The sequence below is a fragment of the Anthonomus grandis genome, chromosome 9, assembly GCF_022605725.1.
Source record: "Anthonomus grandis grandis chromosome 9, icAntGran1.3, whole genome shotgun sequence".
Taxonomy (NCBI): domain Eukaryota; kingdom Metazoa; phylum Arthropoda; class Insecta; order Coleoptera; family Curculionidae; genus Anthonomus; species Anthonomus grandis.
In genome coordinates, this window is record NC_065554.1 from 18,772,454 (window position 1) to 18,790,453 (window position 18,000).

Genomic DNA, 18,000 nt, shown 5'->3' on the forward strand with positions numbered 1-18,000 from the left:
TAAATTTAACTTCTCTTTTATAAGTTAAGTTTAGTATATGTGCCTAAGTTAAAAAAATCTTTAAGACTACAAAGGTCATATCTAAGACTAGTAAAAAATCAAATATGTAAATTCTTAAGCGACCATAGCCTATAAAAAATTATCTATTAGGCCATAAATATATCATATCAGCTAATCTAGGTAGGCATCGCATAATTTACATGTCGAAAAGTGTCAAAAAACCCCTTCTAACAACTACATTTCGCCTCGTATCCCGCGCGGTTTTGTCAATTAAGGCAAAAAAGCAGATTCGACGATACGGCCCATATTTTATTGGGATTTGTTACCTAAAACAGCACCACCGAGAATAACACAGACACATTTTTTAAAGGCAGCGAATTGTTTCAGGGGCGCCGAAGTACTGCTGGGTCTTAATTAACCGTTATTTTGGTTTATTCAAACTTAAGTCATATAAAACTCATATTCGCCTTCTATAAAGTAAGAAATACAACAGAAATACGTTTTAACAAACTTATTCTTTTATTATTTACATTTCCGTACCAACTTTCTGTCTTGAATCAATTAACAAGAAGTTTTTAACCTATATACAAATAATTTGAACTAGAACTTAATTGATAACAATCAAGATCTATTTGTTGAGGCCTAGCATAAAATGAACTAATTTCATAATTGTAGAATTAAGTTAACTGTGTTTAAAAAAATGAATTAACGATTCTCACAAATGATAAAAACACTTAGATCGAATATTGAAATTAGTCAGTTCTATGCTGTAATTACCTCAGTGATCAGGAAAGTCAAAAAGAACACCAGATTGTTTATATTTGTAGAACGATGGTCTTCGGTTTTCGTCTATGTTCGTTCTAATAGAGTTGTCCTTTAACGAAGTCATAGGCCGATATTAATATATTTCCTACGCTGAATACGTGCTGCTGTTCTTTTTGTCTTTCCTGGTCTAGATAGAAACTTTCAATTTCAAAATAAATGCTTAACCGTAAATTCGAGTTTTTGAGATGATAACTTAATAGTAGCGGGTTATAAGTAAATAATATAGTACTTACGTATATGATTATCTATAATACTTGTGCTGCAACGAAGATAGTTTAGAGAATCTATACAAGTAAGAGCTAATGTGAGTTCCAAGACAGACCCTAGGGATTCGACAAACCAGTGGTTGTGTGGGAATAAAATGAAACATATTGATCATGCTTTAAAAAATATTGAATCTGATTTTTAAATTAATTCCAAAGGCTCAATGAAATTAATAACCTTGGAAAAAATTGTGTCGTGCTCAAGCAGATTAAGGTTTTTAAATAAGTTACTTACCAAAAAAAAATTGAAGCTAATCTTGATCTTACCTACTGAATTTTGTACTTTCACTATCCTGTGGAATATTTTTTTATATATACAAAAAATACGTAAGAAAACTTAAATAAAAAAAGAAAACGGAAAAGTCAAAGGTAAATTAGAGCCACTACAAGAAAAAGAAGTTAACAAAGAGAAATTAATAGGTTCTTTAAACTAAGTGATAATATGTTTTCTTTTCTTGTTTCTTTTAAGTGTGAATATCAAAATTGAATGTCATGAGCAAGATTTGATAACCAATTGGCTGACTTAAGTGAGCTCAAAGCACTTAGGCATTATCAAGGAGTTTGGAAGTAACGGATAACATTCCAGGGACAAGAAGACTACTTATTTGTCACAAAATCTCTATTTTCTTAAGAGGCACTACTAATTGCTGATACACATATCAATAATGAATTGTCATTAAAGCCTTTGGTATCAAAATTAACCAAAGGGTAAAGGAAAAGGTCAAAGAAAAATCGTGGATAAAAGAAGAATCTTTGGAGGGAAACGCGACCTGATTCTAGGCAGCAAAGCTCTATTGGAGCTTGTAGTACTTAAAGAAGCTTTAAACTTTTTCATTTTAACTTGCAAGAAATAATTTTTTAATAGCTTTTACTGAAGCCTTGAAACTAGATTGGATCGGCCAGCAGCTCCATCACGTCACATAAAACTTTTATAATATCTATAAACTTCTATAGTCATTTATTCTTGTGGGTTAAGTTTTTTCTTCCAGATATTAGGATTCTTTTGAATCTTAGTGCTTCGCATACGCAAACCACATATTCGACAGTTTCTTAATTCACTGTCTACAACTAAGGTCTCCACTAAAACTTTAAAACCTTATTTAGGTATAAATCCTGCTAAAGAGCGTTAATTTGTTAAGGTAATGAATAAATTATAGGTAGGGAAAGAAGGTCTAGAATAAAGTACAATTCGACTCTATGCATCGTTTTACAGCTTTATTGGTACATACATATAATGCTCCAAGAAATTTCAAAACCTTCTTGCTTGAAGCAAAAGGAATTATTTTATTGAACTGACCAGCTCTATCTCCTGATATAAATTTTCTAGAAAACCATAACAGGCCAGCAAGTCACGTTAGATAACTAATGCCCCCATTTACATTAAATCAAACCTTTTGGAACCCACTCTGCTATAGAAAGGCATGAATCTGATGAAGACGGTAATCTAATTGGTAAGTTTGTATAATTCCTTTTCTTCTAGATTGTGTGATATCTTCTCTATTCTTTCTGTCTCTTTTGATAGGATTCATTGATTAAATCTTTAATAGGAATAAAGCAACTGTAATTCGCTATAGCTTGTACTAATAGTTTTCTAGGTATTGTGATCCAAAATCAATAATCCAAGTCGATTTTCAAAGGTGTTTACACTGTGATTAAGCTGACGCACTCTATCTCCTCATATGGATACTATAGAATGTATCGACTAACAATGTACCATTAAATTAAGTAATCCCTTCTCGAACTTAAACAAGTCCTACAATAATTACTTCCTTTCCTTCTAGGCACTGTGATGCAAAATCAATAATCAATTTCTAAAGTAGATTATTAAAAGGTATTTGCACTGTCATTTAAAATCATTTGATTAAAGTGGTCTATTGCATCTTCTCATCTATATTTCACAGAGAATGACGTATATAGAGTAAATCATCAAACTGGTAGATAGTAAGTTACTTCACTCAGCTTAGCACTATCCTGCACTAGTTTTTACATGATTTCATGTATCTTAGTTCACAGCCTACAATTTAGGTATCTACTGAAACTCTATTTAAGTATCCTTTTATTACTTTCTTCTAAAGTGAGATGAAGAGCGTGTGAGAAAATATGCCAAAAATTTTATAATTTGTAGCTTTTGATAGATGGAGTAAAGAACTGCTCACATAGTGTTGGTATTTATAAGAAGGAAATCCTGCTGAAGATCATTAAATTGTTTAGTTATTTAGTAAATGAACAATTCTTGCGTAGCAGGAGAGGGTTTTAAAAAAAGGATAATTTGATTCTATGCGTGGTTTTGCTGCTTTTTTGCTTTTTGATTTTTTTTTCAAACTCATATGAAGAATATTTTCAGGTAGTATAAATAGCTTTTGCTTAGAAATCATTGTATTAAATTAAACTGACTCTATCTACTGATATAAATCTACCACAAAAGATAAGTAACTCGAGGTGGCTAACTGCCCCAGTCACATTGTATCTGACCTAAACCAAACTTTTTAAAATATAGTCTGTAATAGAAAAACATGCATCTGATAAAGGCAGTACCCTGATTGGTAAGTTATATGCATATATGATGCCTATTCATTTAGTTGTGTTATTTTTATTTTTCTCTTTTCTTTAATACGCTTCAACAGGAATACATCAACTGAAAACAGCTATAGCTTCTGCTAATAGTTTTAAAAATATTGTTTGCACTCTGATTATTATTAGTTGCCTCAACTAGCTCATATTATAAATTAAGAGATGCATACAAAAGGCATCAAATAAATTAATAGGAAAAAAAATCAAAACCAAGCTTTGCTTTACACAGGAAGTAAAAAAGCTGGCAGAGGACAAAAAAGAAAGCTACTTACATTATAAAAGTACACTAACAAAGGAAAACTAAAAAAAATAAGAAATAGATCCAACGCGGCAATCAAAAGAGAATACTGGGAGAAGTTTTTTTATAGACATGGAACACGATCTTTATGGTGCTACAGGAAAGTTTGGAAAATACTCAGAAACATAAAGAATCCAGTAAACAAATACATCCAGACGAAAGAGATTCCTCTGAACGAGTGGAAAAAATATTGAAGAAACCTATATGACAACACTGACAATACGGTAGAACCTGAGTCATAGGAAACAAGGGAAGAGAAGTCGACTAAATTAATGGTTACAGAGGAGGAAGTTATTGTGAAGATTAAATATCTGAAAAATAGAAGGGAGTGGACGACATCTCCATTAAACTAATAAAATATAAACGTAAAGAACTTAAAAGAAAATTACCGAAACTGTTTAAAAAAATATTAACCATATTAAGTATACCAACAGAGAGGCATAAAAGTATCCCTATACTAATTTTTAAAAAAGGACAAAAAACCAACCCAGAGAAAGAGGCATAACCCTGCTTTGAATCATTACCAAACTGCGCAGCAGCATTGTTAAAAGCATCCTAGAACACACCATCGAAAACAAAGATGAACAGCAAAGACTTCGGAAGAACAAATGGACAAATGATGTTCTGTTCATTGTGAGACAGGTAAAAGAGAAGGCAAGGGAAGACAAAGTGCAGCCGCCCGATATACTGGACATATTGTGAAGGAAGCAAATCCTAATATTAATCATATACCTAATCAGAAATTTGAACAAGCAACACTATACACCTAGTACGAACAAGACAGGGTAGTAGTTTCAGCCTGTTCCTTTTCAACCTCGTCATGGACGAGATTATGCATGGTGTGCTATGTAGATGATCCGGTAATTTCAAAAATGGAAAATGATCTGCCAAGGCAAATACATAACTTTAAGACCAGTGAAAAATACAACGTGTTCATCTCCATTGATAAACCAAAATGTACGACCTTCAACAGAATAGGCAATGAGCTTCCGTTACCTAAAAGCGAACACATCAAGCAGCAACCACCTGTTAAGCGACATAAAATCACAGATCAACAAAGCCGCAGCAGTTTCAGGATGTCTGAGAGATATCATCTGGAAAAACAACTATATGCGACTGAACGTAAATATGGTATCGAGATTAGAGCTAACAGGAATAAGAACAGCGGAGATAAAATCGTTGAGAACCATCGCAGGGCAGACACTTAAAGGCAAGGTGAGAAACAGCGACATAAGAGAGACATGCAAGATGGAGGAAATGGTGAAATGGGGAAGAAAAGAAGAAGATGTTGACGCAACCATATAGACCGATTGGACCAAAAGAGATTAGCATACATCACTAAAAAATAAAAATAAAACCAGCAGGTCAGTGACCACTAGAAAGACCACCTAAGAGATGGAAAGATAGCTGAAACTCCGTCTCACAGGATAACCAATTGCATTGAGCCTTTGCAACCAATAGACCTTAGGGTCTTCTTCAAGAAAAAGAAGAAGACTTGACTAACCTATTCTCTTTTAAATAAATTTTGTTATTTCTCCATACTGTGATTTAAAACTATTTATCATCTTCTAAAGTATATTAGGTATCTAAGTTAGCTAAAAAATAAATTACGCGCCATGCTGTGTAGTATCATTTGATTAAACTGGCCTACAGTATATAGTCACAATTCCATAGAAGATGATGTTTATACAGTATATAATCAAAGTGGTATATAGTAATCACGGGATCAGTTCTTTTTTAATTAAAACAATCTTTTTCTATTTACTGTGATTCAAAATAAATCAAAATAAATAAACATCTTCTAAAGGGCATTAGAAGTTTGTTAAGTTTATTTGTACTCTCCTACTGTATTTTCTAACATAAATTCTATAAAAGACGAAGGATACCAGTAAATTAGTAAACTGGTAGTCAGCAGTTTTAAGACCGAGTCTTTTAACTATAAAATGTCTTTGCTTCTACATACTGTGGTGCAAAATCAATATCCATGACTTAGAGTAGCTTAGGTATCAATATTTTCCGTCATTTATTCCGAAACTTTCAAAAAGATTTGAAATTTCTTAATATTGCCTTTAGGTTTTGTACTGAAATTTAACATCATTTGATAAAATTGGACTACTGTATCTCCTTACATAAATTCCATAGAAGATGATGTCCATACAGTAAATAATCAAACTGGTCGCCGTAATGATAAGACCAAGTCTTTCGTTTATACCATTCCGTGACTTTTAGATACTGTAATGTAAAATCACTTATCATCTTTTAAAGTAGATTAGGTATATTGCTGACAGTTATTCTGTGATTTTTGAAAATATTTAAAGAATTTCAATGTTGTATCTAATAAGATTTTACATCATTTGATAAAATTGATCTCCTTTCATGAATCCCATATAAGATACGTTCAACAGCAAATAATCAAACTGGTAGACAGTAATCCCGAAACCAGGTCTTAATTAAAACATTCCGTGACTTCTAGATATTGTGATGCAAAATCAATAATCATCTTCTAAAGCAAAATAGGTATTTAAGTTTGTTAAAAAATAATTCCAGTGTAATTTTGTATCATTGCAATAAACTGGCCTGCTGTATCTCTTCACACGAATTCCAGAAAAGATGACGTTCATATACTAAATCATCAATCTGGTAGACAGTAATTACCAGACGAAAACTTTTAATTAAAAGATTTCTTTTCTTCTACATACTGTGATTCAAATAAATAATCATCTTTTAAAGTGGATTAGATATCCAAGTTTTTTAAAATCTAATTAGAATCATTTGATTAAACTGGCCTACTGTAGTTTTTTACATGAATCACATAGAAGATGAAGTTGAACAGTAAATCATCAAACTGGTAGACAGTAATCACGAGACCAACTCTTTCAATTATAACATTCTCTTGCATAAATTAATAATTTATCGTGGCCCGTTAAATTAGTGGCCACCGAAGTTAAAAATGCTCACGAATAAAAGAGAGTAAATAAAAGGGAATAAGGCAGTAAACAACGTTTAACCAATAAACTGTATCGCATTGACAATAATGGTTTGAAATCAGCACTAATAAGGCCGAGGAGAAGGAAGCGGGTCGCCGTCCATTTTTTTTTTTAAATCACGAAGAAATATAGATCGGAGCCGTCCCATTCAAAATAATCACCCTGTATTTTACGGGTATACGCGGCGCGGTAATAATAATTATTGTTTTCTGCAAATTATATTTAAAGCATCTTTGTTGCGGGATGAATTATGCTGCGGGTTCGGGGGCCCCGCGGCTTCTTCGAGAATAATAATAAATAATAAAAAAAAATTATTATTTGCCGGCAATGGAGCAGAGGCGTGCGAATAATCTAGATACGCGATTTCGATATTATCCGATCGCGCGATGGGGGCTTTTATAGACCTAATCCGGGTATTGAGTGCATAAGTCAACACGAGATTTTTATTTTTATTTTTGCTTTAACCTCCCTGAGTAATGCTGATTAATGGGAAAGACACCAGGAATTCTTTATTGGAATTGATCTAATATTTGAGTTTGTAGATTTCTTATGGTTTGGTAAAAACAAAAAAATGGAAAAAGGAATAAAAGGAAGACAGAAAAGAGGTAGAATAAACAGAAGAAAAAAAGCTACTATAAATTACTCACAAGAAGTTGTTTTTAAATGCAAATATAAGTGTTCAAAAACAAGTTTGAATGCTGAATGCCGAAAACATATCAATTAATCGTTGAATGATTGTTTAACCTTAGTGTATAAATTGCAAACTCAGGGGCGCGTAAACATAACCAAATAATTTTTAATTTAGAAACCGGTGGAAGCACCAACTGATTATCTTGCGTAAGTTAATTTATTATTCCAAGCAGTTAAAATAGAATTTCATGAGAGGAAATCCTTTTGAGAATTTTGATTAACAAATTCATAAGAGTTATTATAGTTTGTTAAAGGAAAACTCGTGAGAATATATCAGTGGTAAACGAATACGACATTCAAAGTCTTTACAATTTTTCCCAAAGTAACTGTAACAGGAAAAAATAATTCGTTGGAATCAAAATATCTTTTTTAGTTCATTAATGTGGTAGCTAAGTGAAATGGAAAACATGGCAACAAAACTATTTTGTAAGCTTGTCGAAATCACGTTTAGTGTAAGTCCAAGGACCATTGAACGGAGAAATGTGAAGATGCACCTAAAGGGGTAATCATAGATCAAATTATAAGTAATTCTAATAAAATGGATTAAAATAATAATTTTAGACTTTTTAAGCAACAAAATTCATATGCTTAAAAAAACTTCGGTAATTATGGAGGATAGCGGCCTTTGCAAAAAATCACTTAAAGAATTTGATTTTTTTTGCAAAATGGGTAGATTTGGATATTATGTTGCAATCAAACAAACTGCCCATAGTTCCATGGCAATGCTAATTCTAGCCTTTCAATGTTCACGTCCCATAGCGTTAAAATTGCTAAAACTAGATGCCACTGTAAGTGACTTAGTGCATAATAACACTTTCGTTTTGATAAAACTGGGCTTTTCGCCACTCTTAATGAAAAATATACAGCTATCTAAATCTACTAATTTTGCAAAAAACCCGACCATTTTTCGTTGTTTTTGACAAAAGCCGCTCTTCTCCCAAATTATCAACATTTCTTCAGATGTATGTTTTTTTTTAATGATGAGTCCTTAGGGATTTAAAGAAAGCTTTTTCATTTCATTTCTTTAAATGAATGATTTAAGGTTTGTTAAATGAAACGTTTCATTTGTTAATATATATTTATGATGCTGATTTTAAATTAGTAATGGGTGTGTTAGTACACACTTGATTATTTACATTTAATTTAATGCCAACCTAATTTTTACTATGATATTTAATGAGTTTCAGGCTAAATGAATTTGCTGAGCTGATATCTTATTTATTCCAAATCAATCATTCTACCCTATAAGTCACCGATAGATAACTACTCGTCTGAATCATAATAGTCAGTTTGTTGATTCTCGGTTGAAGAGCCTCTAGGCTTACTATGATAATGATTATATCTAAACCAATACAAGCTCATCTAAATCATAACATTTATTCTCTGGTTTGTAAGTTCATCACCTTTAAATGATAATGCTGAAATAATTGTCAGTTATTAATTTAATCAGTTAAAGTCACTATTATTGATGAAAGATATATTGAATTAGTTCTAGGCTAATTCAGTCTTACTTGAATCAATTCAGTTTTAATTTCATTAACCAGATTTGATGGTAATGAAGAAAACAAAAACAGCCAAAGCCACAGATTCAGATATATAAGTTCTTCTAAGGATTCCAAGGAGAGACAATTTTATTATTTTTATCATAGATAAATATTAAATTAGTTTCAAATGAGGTTACAATATATCAGTTATACTACTACTTGTAATCTTTTGTTCGCATCTTATCCAAAAGAACAGCAAAGCCTGAGTTTTTGATACTTACAATGGGGTCCGTTATAAAAGCGTCGTCGTCGTCGTCGTCACTCTTTTCGGATTTAAGATGATGTGCGCCCGCAGGTGGTTTATCAGAAAATCGCGCGCCGTGGTCAGATCGCGTCTCGGTATCGGCTTCGGAAATTCTTAAATTATCGCTGGCTGATGCTGCTAGAGAAGAGTGCGCCCCTCTTGCTCGCGCCCTACAGCTATTGCACCGCGCCCATTTTTTTTTCTTGTTTTCTCTTCTTTTCCCTCTTTTGATGATGGTTTGCTTCAACCCAGGCTGGTACGTACCCACTCTCTACTAAAAAGAAGCAGTCCGAGAGATAATCACGCTCTGCCCTGGACCAGTCCCTCATTTTAGCATTAATGAATTAAAAAACGATCATCGGCGACGAGTCAATGCCCTTTTATTATTCGCCGATAAAAAATTCCTTGGGAGAATATTTGAATATTTAAAGCGAAAGATCCAATAATGATGATATAGGTTTTCTGATTTATTTTTTCCCTGTTGAGGGTAATAAATCAGGTAATAATGCCTTAAAGCGAAATATTAGAAAAATGTTGTCTTAAAACCGCGCAAAACCAACCGCAGATTCTAGTGTGACTTTACATACTCTATCATTAAACAGGGAATCTGTTAACGGAAACTCGATCGAATGTCATCTGCATACTGTAATATAGTACGAGAGTGATCAACTTATGTATATTTTATTTTGAAAAAGCATAAAAACTTTAAAAAATTATTCAGTTACTCTTGACTCTACAATTATTACTTAAATGTAAAAGTAGCATGCAATAGTTATATATAAGGCTAAAAAATAACTCACTTATATTAAGATATCAATATGATAAGCTCTTGGACTATAGAAAACTGACACATTATCACTGTTTAAATATCTGGTTACATTCATTCTACGGTGAAAATCTGCCGGAAGAGCTACCATGTCATGTCTTCAAAAGCGGTTTTGTAATGTAAATATCGTCGGTTTTTCGATTTAGCGCTAACGTGTAGTATAAATTATCGAACGTGTAATATATACTGAAGGAGGAATGTTAGTTTTAATTTAAATTTTGCTTAATTAATTTTCTTTAAGACATTTTCTAATAATGTCACATTTTTACTAAATTATAGGGTAGTTTCATATCTGTTTCGTTTTTCATCGCTTCACATAAAACTGGCTTACAATAATATGGCTTCATCTAAAATTTAGTGTTTGTTAGTTCCGATTATTTTATTTATGAATCTAAAATTTGTGTATTCACATAAATCAAATGACATCATATACAGGGTGTCCACAAAATTTTAACGCATATTTCATTAAATATCAGAACTTACTTGAATGGTTGGTACCCAAATAAATAGATAGGGAGAGGTAATGATGGCCCGTAAATCGATCCTCACGTTTTCCAGATTTGACTCCTCTGGACTTTTTTTTCGGAAGACATATTAAGTCCGTGGTATACAACATAACGGTAAATAAAAAGGAAGTATGGCAAGACATTCAAGACACAACAAATAATCGTTGAGCTAATGCAGAAGTTATGCAAAGAGTTATTTTTTAGTTAGAAAATGGGGAATATTTTGAATAATTTTTATTAAATCCGTATTGTATAATAAATTAGTTTCGTGCTTAAATAAAACAACTAATTTTTTTATTTCAAACTTTTAAATATACCATTGCGACATCGAACATCTAAAAACCGAATTATCCCGAAAACGGCTAACTTTAGTTTTAACAATAGGACCTTTTTTATTTAAAATTTATGAGGAAATTGTTTTGTTTTAAATAAGAAACTACACTGAGAAAAAAGCTATGGATATTTTATAGCATTAGAAGTGCAGTGTGGAGCGCCCCCTGATGGCCACAGTGAAAGGGTGTGCATATTCGATTAATGCATCTCAAAAAAACAAATTTTTAAAAGTAATAAGTTAAAAAAATTTCATACATTTTTAAAAAATCGGTTTTTATTTTTTAACTTTACCGTCCTTTAGGTCTGAATCGGAGCAATTTCAAGTTCCTTTAAATCGGCCTATTTTGATCTCAGAAATATGTAGTAAGTTTTTGTACTGATCTTTTGGGGACACCATGTGCAGGGCCACTAAACTACTAAATAAACAAAATTTTAATAACAGGTATATTTCCTCAGTCTCTAGTTGTATCTAACTAAAGACCTATAACATTAATTTCAAATTTTACCTCGTAGAAAAGACAATTTAAGTCGTAGAAAAAACAATTCAGAATAGAATCGTGAAATTTATTAATAAATATAGTTTCATGTCTAAAAAGCAATTTGGATTTACAAAGAAAACTTCAACAAAAGATGGGGTCTCTTATCTAATGAATAACGTTTATAAGAATTTTGATAAAAGCAAAAAAAAGTTATGCATTTTTCATGGATTTGGCCAAGGCCTTCGATACAGTAGACCACAATATCTTAATTGGCTGCCTTGAAGACATAGAAGAACAGCACTGCAATTACAAACTATAAGCATATATGGGAATTTAGGTGAATATTATGCAACATAGCAACATCTCTTCTTTTGCTAACGAAATTCTTAAAAGGGGGTTAAAAACATAGATGAGAGGAATATAAACACTATAAAATATACTAATAAAACAACTATACTGCTTAAAACTTCAATTAATCCAACATAAGCGAAAGCATGAATTACAAATAAAAGACCACCAATGCAAAACAAGACATAGGGAACAAATAACAACAACGACACATAAAGCATCTAAGAATTTAATACAAAGATCAGGATAGTTTTTTTCCTTAAATTTATCGTCAGCTTCTTAATGACTTAAAGCAATGCATCTCGATGAACCAATTTTAGGTACTGTTAAAACGAGGGCTTTTAATCCAACCTAGAAGCAAAATACATAACTTAATTAATTTTCTACTCTAATATTGAGTTTTTTTTTAAACCTAATGGCTCCTAGTACACACACCTGTAAATGACTTAATCTTCACTACTATTTAATACTCCAAGGTTCATATTTTACATTCGGATATTTTTATATCGCTGGTACGTTCTTGCTTTTCATTTTTGTTTTTCACATTTTTTTGCTTGTATTGTTGTTTTAATTTGTCTACTTGTATATAAAGTTTTTGTACATTGTATTATCTAGATATTTTTGTATTTTATTTTGTAAATAATAATCCATAAAATACAACACCTTACCTTATTATAAATATAATATGATTTGTGGAATTTGATGAAAAAATTACCCCAAACTGGTTTTTGGACTTCGATGAGTTTTTCAGTTTATTCATTTTTTCTTTTAATAGTAAAATGATGATAAATTAGAATTTGTAAAGTTAAAAATATTGTAAATTTGCAAATTAATAAATAAATTAAAAAAAAATTTGTATTTGTATATTTTGACTGCCTAACTCTGTATAACATTAATTTGTTTTTAATTAAAAGTGATTTGTTTCATAGTTGCCTTAACGGATGTTGCTGCTTAAATAATTTTATTTACGGTAATGAGAATGAAGGGTCTTAATAATATTTGTAACCTAATTAATTGAATTTTATTACCCTTTACTGCCAATTTTCCTAATTTTAGTAAGATAAAAAGTAGGCAGATTTTAAGAGTTTTCGTTTATTGTTCAAATTTCACTGAAAATATTTAAAAATTTTAAACAGCTCTTTAATGAGTATTAAATTATCAAACTATGTTTTACTTTAATATAACTGACACCGACAAATTAAATGTCCATACACAGAAATTAACCCAAATTAATCAATAAATATTTTTTGTTATAATCTGTAAACGTAATTTTTTTACAAAAAAATTAATAATAATAATAATAATAATAATAATAATAATAATAATAATAATAATAATAATAATAATAATATTATTAATAATAATAATAATAAAATAATAATAACTTAAGATCCTATTTTTACAGGCAAGGAGAAAATTCCACGCTGCATCGCGCAATAAATCAAATAGACGATTCCACTCCTCTACAAGTTAAGAGCGAGGAAGCGCGCAGCTACCATCATACGGACCAGGAAAAACTCCGCATCTGGATGGAGAAGCCCCTTCATGTGCGGCATCCTAATGAGATCAGACAAAATCATGTCGACACTGCTTCGTCGAACTATTGGTTGGTATCAGGCAGGATGTTTCCAGAAATCGAGGGCTTTCTACTCGCCATCCAAGATCAGGTTATACCAACAAGAAATTATCTCAAGCACATCGTCAGAGATCCGTCCGTACAAAACGGTAAATGCCGGTATGGATGCCAAACATCAGAGACAATCCAACACATAACAGGAGGATGTCAGGCCTTTGCAGCGACAGAATACAAAGAGCGGCACGACTCAGCTGGGAACATTTTACATCAAGAGCTGGCAATGAAGTTGGAACTTATTACAACAGAGAAGGTTCCGTATTATAAATATACTCCAGAACCCGTAGTGGAAAATGACCGATATAAGTTATATTGGGACCGCAGTGTACTTACCGAGTAACATGTAAGGCATAATAGACCAGATCTTATTTTAATAGATAAAATTTCCAGGAAAACAACTCTAATTGACGTAGCCATACCGAACAACAATAATCTGCAAGAGAAACACACTGAGAAAATCGCCAAATACAGAGATCTAGAAATTCAAATCGGAAGGCAATGGAGAATGGATAATGTTCAGACCGTCCGAATTGTTATATCGACAACGGGTGTAATACCAAAGAGTCTACTGGAATACCTTAAACAACTAGGAACTGGCGAACATCTATATAAGCACATGCAAAAGGCAGTACTACTGGCAACTGCTCGCAGCACCCGAAAATTCCAAGGCCCCCCACAGACCACAGAGCTTAATCCTTTTGATATCGGAGGTATCTGGGATAAGTGAATGATCCCCCCCCCCTCCCCTTAGAGGGAGTGCGAGCCTTAACTGGCTGAAATATAATAATAATAATAATAATAATAATACATGTCCTTCATTTGATAAATTTTAATAGCATCTCTCTGCCTGTTCCTCCATCTAACCTAATTGGAAAAAATATTATTATAAATTGACCATAACTGATAAAAACAAACGAAGTACACTATTATTATTGCCTTAAAAATGTAAAATTTTATGTAGAGGTGGATGATTTTAAATGATTAGGAAGGCCATTAAATGCTTTAACTTTATTGTAGCTAAAATATATTTTAATCTTATCACTGCTATTATATTTGTCCTATCTACCATTGTAGCAAAACTTAAGGCAGAAGCTCTCCTTCAATTTTTTTAAAAGTATTAAATATTCATAGTAAATAGCTGCTGCTAGAAAATGATAAATTAATTTGGGTATGTATCTTTTTAAGTAGTTATGGAAATCACGCGTATACAGGACATACTACGAGGAATTGCGGGAATCAAGAATAACATATTTACGAGATATTTCTTATATAGGACGATAAATAAGAAACATTGGCGAGTAAGTAATTTTAATAAAATCTCAGCCTATGTTTAATTAACATCTCATAAATATGATATTTATTTTGTCCTGACTTTCAGTGTTGACAGTGATGATGATCTGTAGGAGTTGAAAGGATTGTACAAATAAAAATTGTGCTCGCATATATAACACTAGCCTGGCTATCCCCTTTATACCTACGAGTAACATAGCCGCACCCATGATTCCCAATATAGTAACAACGCATTGAAATTATAGAAGATAAATTTTTACTCCTATTTCACGTTAAAAAAAACTTCAAAAATATTCTATTTATAATAAATTTCAGTTTTTCATTAATGTAGGAAAACTGTTGTTACGCAGTTTTATAAACGCTTATAAAATAATTTTAAATATTATATAATAGTTTTAAAAAACAAACTTTGCTTTGAAAATGTTAAATTTTGATAATATACTGTCATTTTTTATTTTAATAATTTCTCTAAGAGAGATTGTAAGTTTTATAAGAGGATCTTATATGACAGTTTTTTCGTGATGAAAATTCTTAGAATAGTTTAAATTGTATAAAAGAAACTTCTTTGTGGCAACAGGTTTAATAAAAAAGGTAATTTAATACCTCATAGCAGGAACGTCATAAGGTCATATTTCATAGAAGAATTTGAATAAAAAAGCCTAAAAACATTAATAAAACACAAAGAAAGCCAAAATAAATTTTTGAAATTATTTTTACAATGAATTCATTTTATGATAGCGCTTAAAATTATCACAATTTTCATGAACTTTAAAAAATTAAATTAAGGTTTTACAATCAAATAAATAACTATTTTATAATCATTTTATTTTTATTAAAATTTATTTGGGTTGGGTTTCTACATATGAAATAAGTGGTACACCATAGATTAAAAAAATCCCCAAAAATCAGTCTCATAAAAAAATTATTATAGAACAATTTTCCTTCCATTTAAAAAGAAGGAATATAAAAATATTGTAATATGCAAAATTTATATAAATAAAAATAAAAGTAAATACAGCTAAGCAAAAAAAAGTAATGTTTCCGCCCGGGATCGAACCGGGGACCTTCCGCGTGTTAGGCGGATGTGATAACCACTACACCACGGAAACCTGAATATACCAAATTTATTATCGTCATTACTCGATCTGGTTCGAAGTAAATCGTAACAAATTAACTCAAATCGTTTTTAAACAAATAATCATCCTTAAAACATTTCATTATAGAATATCTTATTACAACTCGATTTTATCGACTCGCCCACCGGAAATCCCCGCACTTATCTCTCTCGTGTTATAATTAATCCTAATTAAAACGGATTGAACTAATTACCATACCGAACCAAGCTGACTATATAGGTCGATCATGTAGAATTAATAGCGACGATAAAATTGTTGCGTCTTGTAATGCCGTAATTACATGCGATTAGACGGATCGACAATATCTTAAACAGGGGCGGATTAAAATGTTGTCATCTCATTTTGTATTGAATCAATTAAGAAAATTGGATGTAGACATCTTTGGACCAAGAACGATATACCAGGAATATAAAGTTAGAAATTTAAGTAATAAGAGACAAGCATATCCTATGTCATTCTATATTTGTATAAAGCACCTAAATATTCTAAATCAGAGTTTATTAATATTGGTATAAATGTTACTTACGTTTTTTTAATAATGCATAAATTAGTGGTCCAGTCGTGCATTTTTTTATATTTTTTATACAATTTGGTTTTATTAATTAACTACTTAACTTTACAGTTTCATTTTACAAATTTAAGGTTTCGGCTCTATTTTGTGCTTTGTGACTATATAAAAAAAAAAATTAATAAATAAAGGGTTTTTTGACATGGAATCAAACCTTGGGGCATACAACTGATACCAATTTTAAACTTTTTATCCCTTGATGATGGACACCGCTGAGTCCGAAACATGTCGGGAATTTTAAAAAACTGGATCATGTTTAATAAATCAGGGGAGGAAGACTGCAGAATTTTCATTTTACCTTAAAAATAAAAATGTTTTGTAGGCGAATGACAACCAAGTATTTATCTTAAAACTGCATTTTTATTAATAGGAAAATATATTTTTTTTTAATTAAAATGCTAATGTAGGCATGTGCCTATGTTAAAGTTTAATTGGCGAATTTAGAATTGTTAATACTTTTACAATTCATACGTTTCAATTAAATTTTAGGCAACTTATAAATAAAAAGTATTATATAATTCGGGAATATTTTACTTAGATATACTAGGACTTTATAGGTATATATTGTGCTTTTAAAGTCCTGGCAAGTATAAATATAACGCTAATCGAATATTTACGTAAAAGTTACCCTATATTCTTTAAATCTTTTGAAAAAGCTATAGTCTGCCACTTTTATCCCCTTTATGTTATGTAATAACCATAAAATTTCACATATCTTCCTCCTCTTTCATATATTGTAAACAATACTTTTAAACAAGATTACTTTCCACAGATCCTAAAATTGGCAACAGTTAAACATCGACATTAAAAAGGTGATTCCACAAAAGTAGAAAACTAGTGTCCAATAAACGTGCTATCATCATTTTCCAAACTTTTTGAAAAGGTAATGCTTGAAATACTGTAGAAATTGAACCAAGGAGCATCCTCGATTTCTCACAGTATAGTTTTTGAAGGAGCTGATAAATTGAAACAGCAATATACTACTTAATCTCTAGAGTAGTGTTGTGTAAATTTGGAAGCTAAAATGAAGACTTTCCACGACCTATCCAAAGCATTAAAGAGCCTGGACCACATCCTCCTTTTACCAAAGTTGAAATTATATGGTCTACAGGACCCTGGTTTAAAGTGGTTGAAGTCCTATCTTTTAGGAAGATCTCAACAGGTTTGTTTTGTCTTACATGACAATAAAACATCCTCTGATGCTGTTAGCATTGAGCTGGGAATTCCACACGAAAGTTTCATTAGCCCCTTCCTTTTCTGATCTACATCAATGATCTGCCTCAGGCTGTAAATAACGACTTATCCAGCCTAGTTAATTTCCACCAGTCTTAGTTGGGGAGGACATCAGAAGATCTATTCATAAAAGCAGACCAGATATTGAAGAGGGTTTAGAGGTAGCTTAGTGACAATACCTAAGTAACTATACCTATATACTAAGTACCATACCTAACAATAACTT

The 18,000-nt window shown here is 31.4% G+C and overlaps 1 non-coding gene across 1 annotated transcript; it reads right to left on the bottom strand.

Annotated features, from left to right (window-relative positions):
• Positions 1 to 15,873: 15,873 nt before the first annotated feature.
• Positions 15,874 to 15,946, bottom strand: Trnav-aac (transfer RNA valine (anticodon AAC)). Its single transcript has one exon. It is a non-coding gene; the product is annotated as a tRNA-Val (tRNA).
• Between the last annotated feature and the right edge of the window lie 2,054 nt (positions 15,947 to 18,000).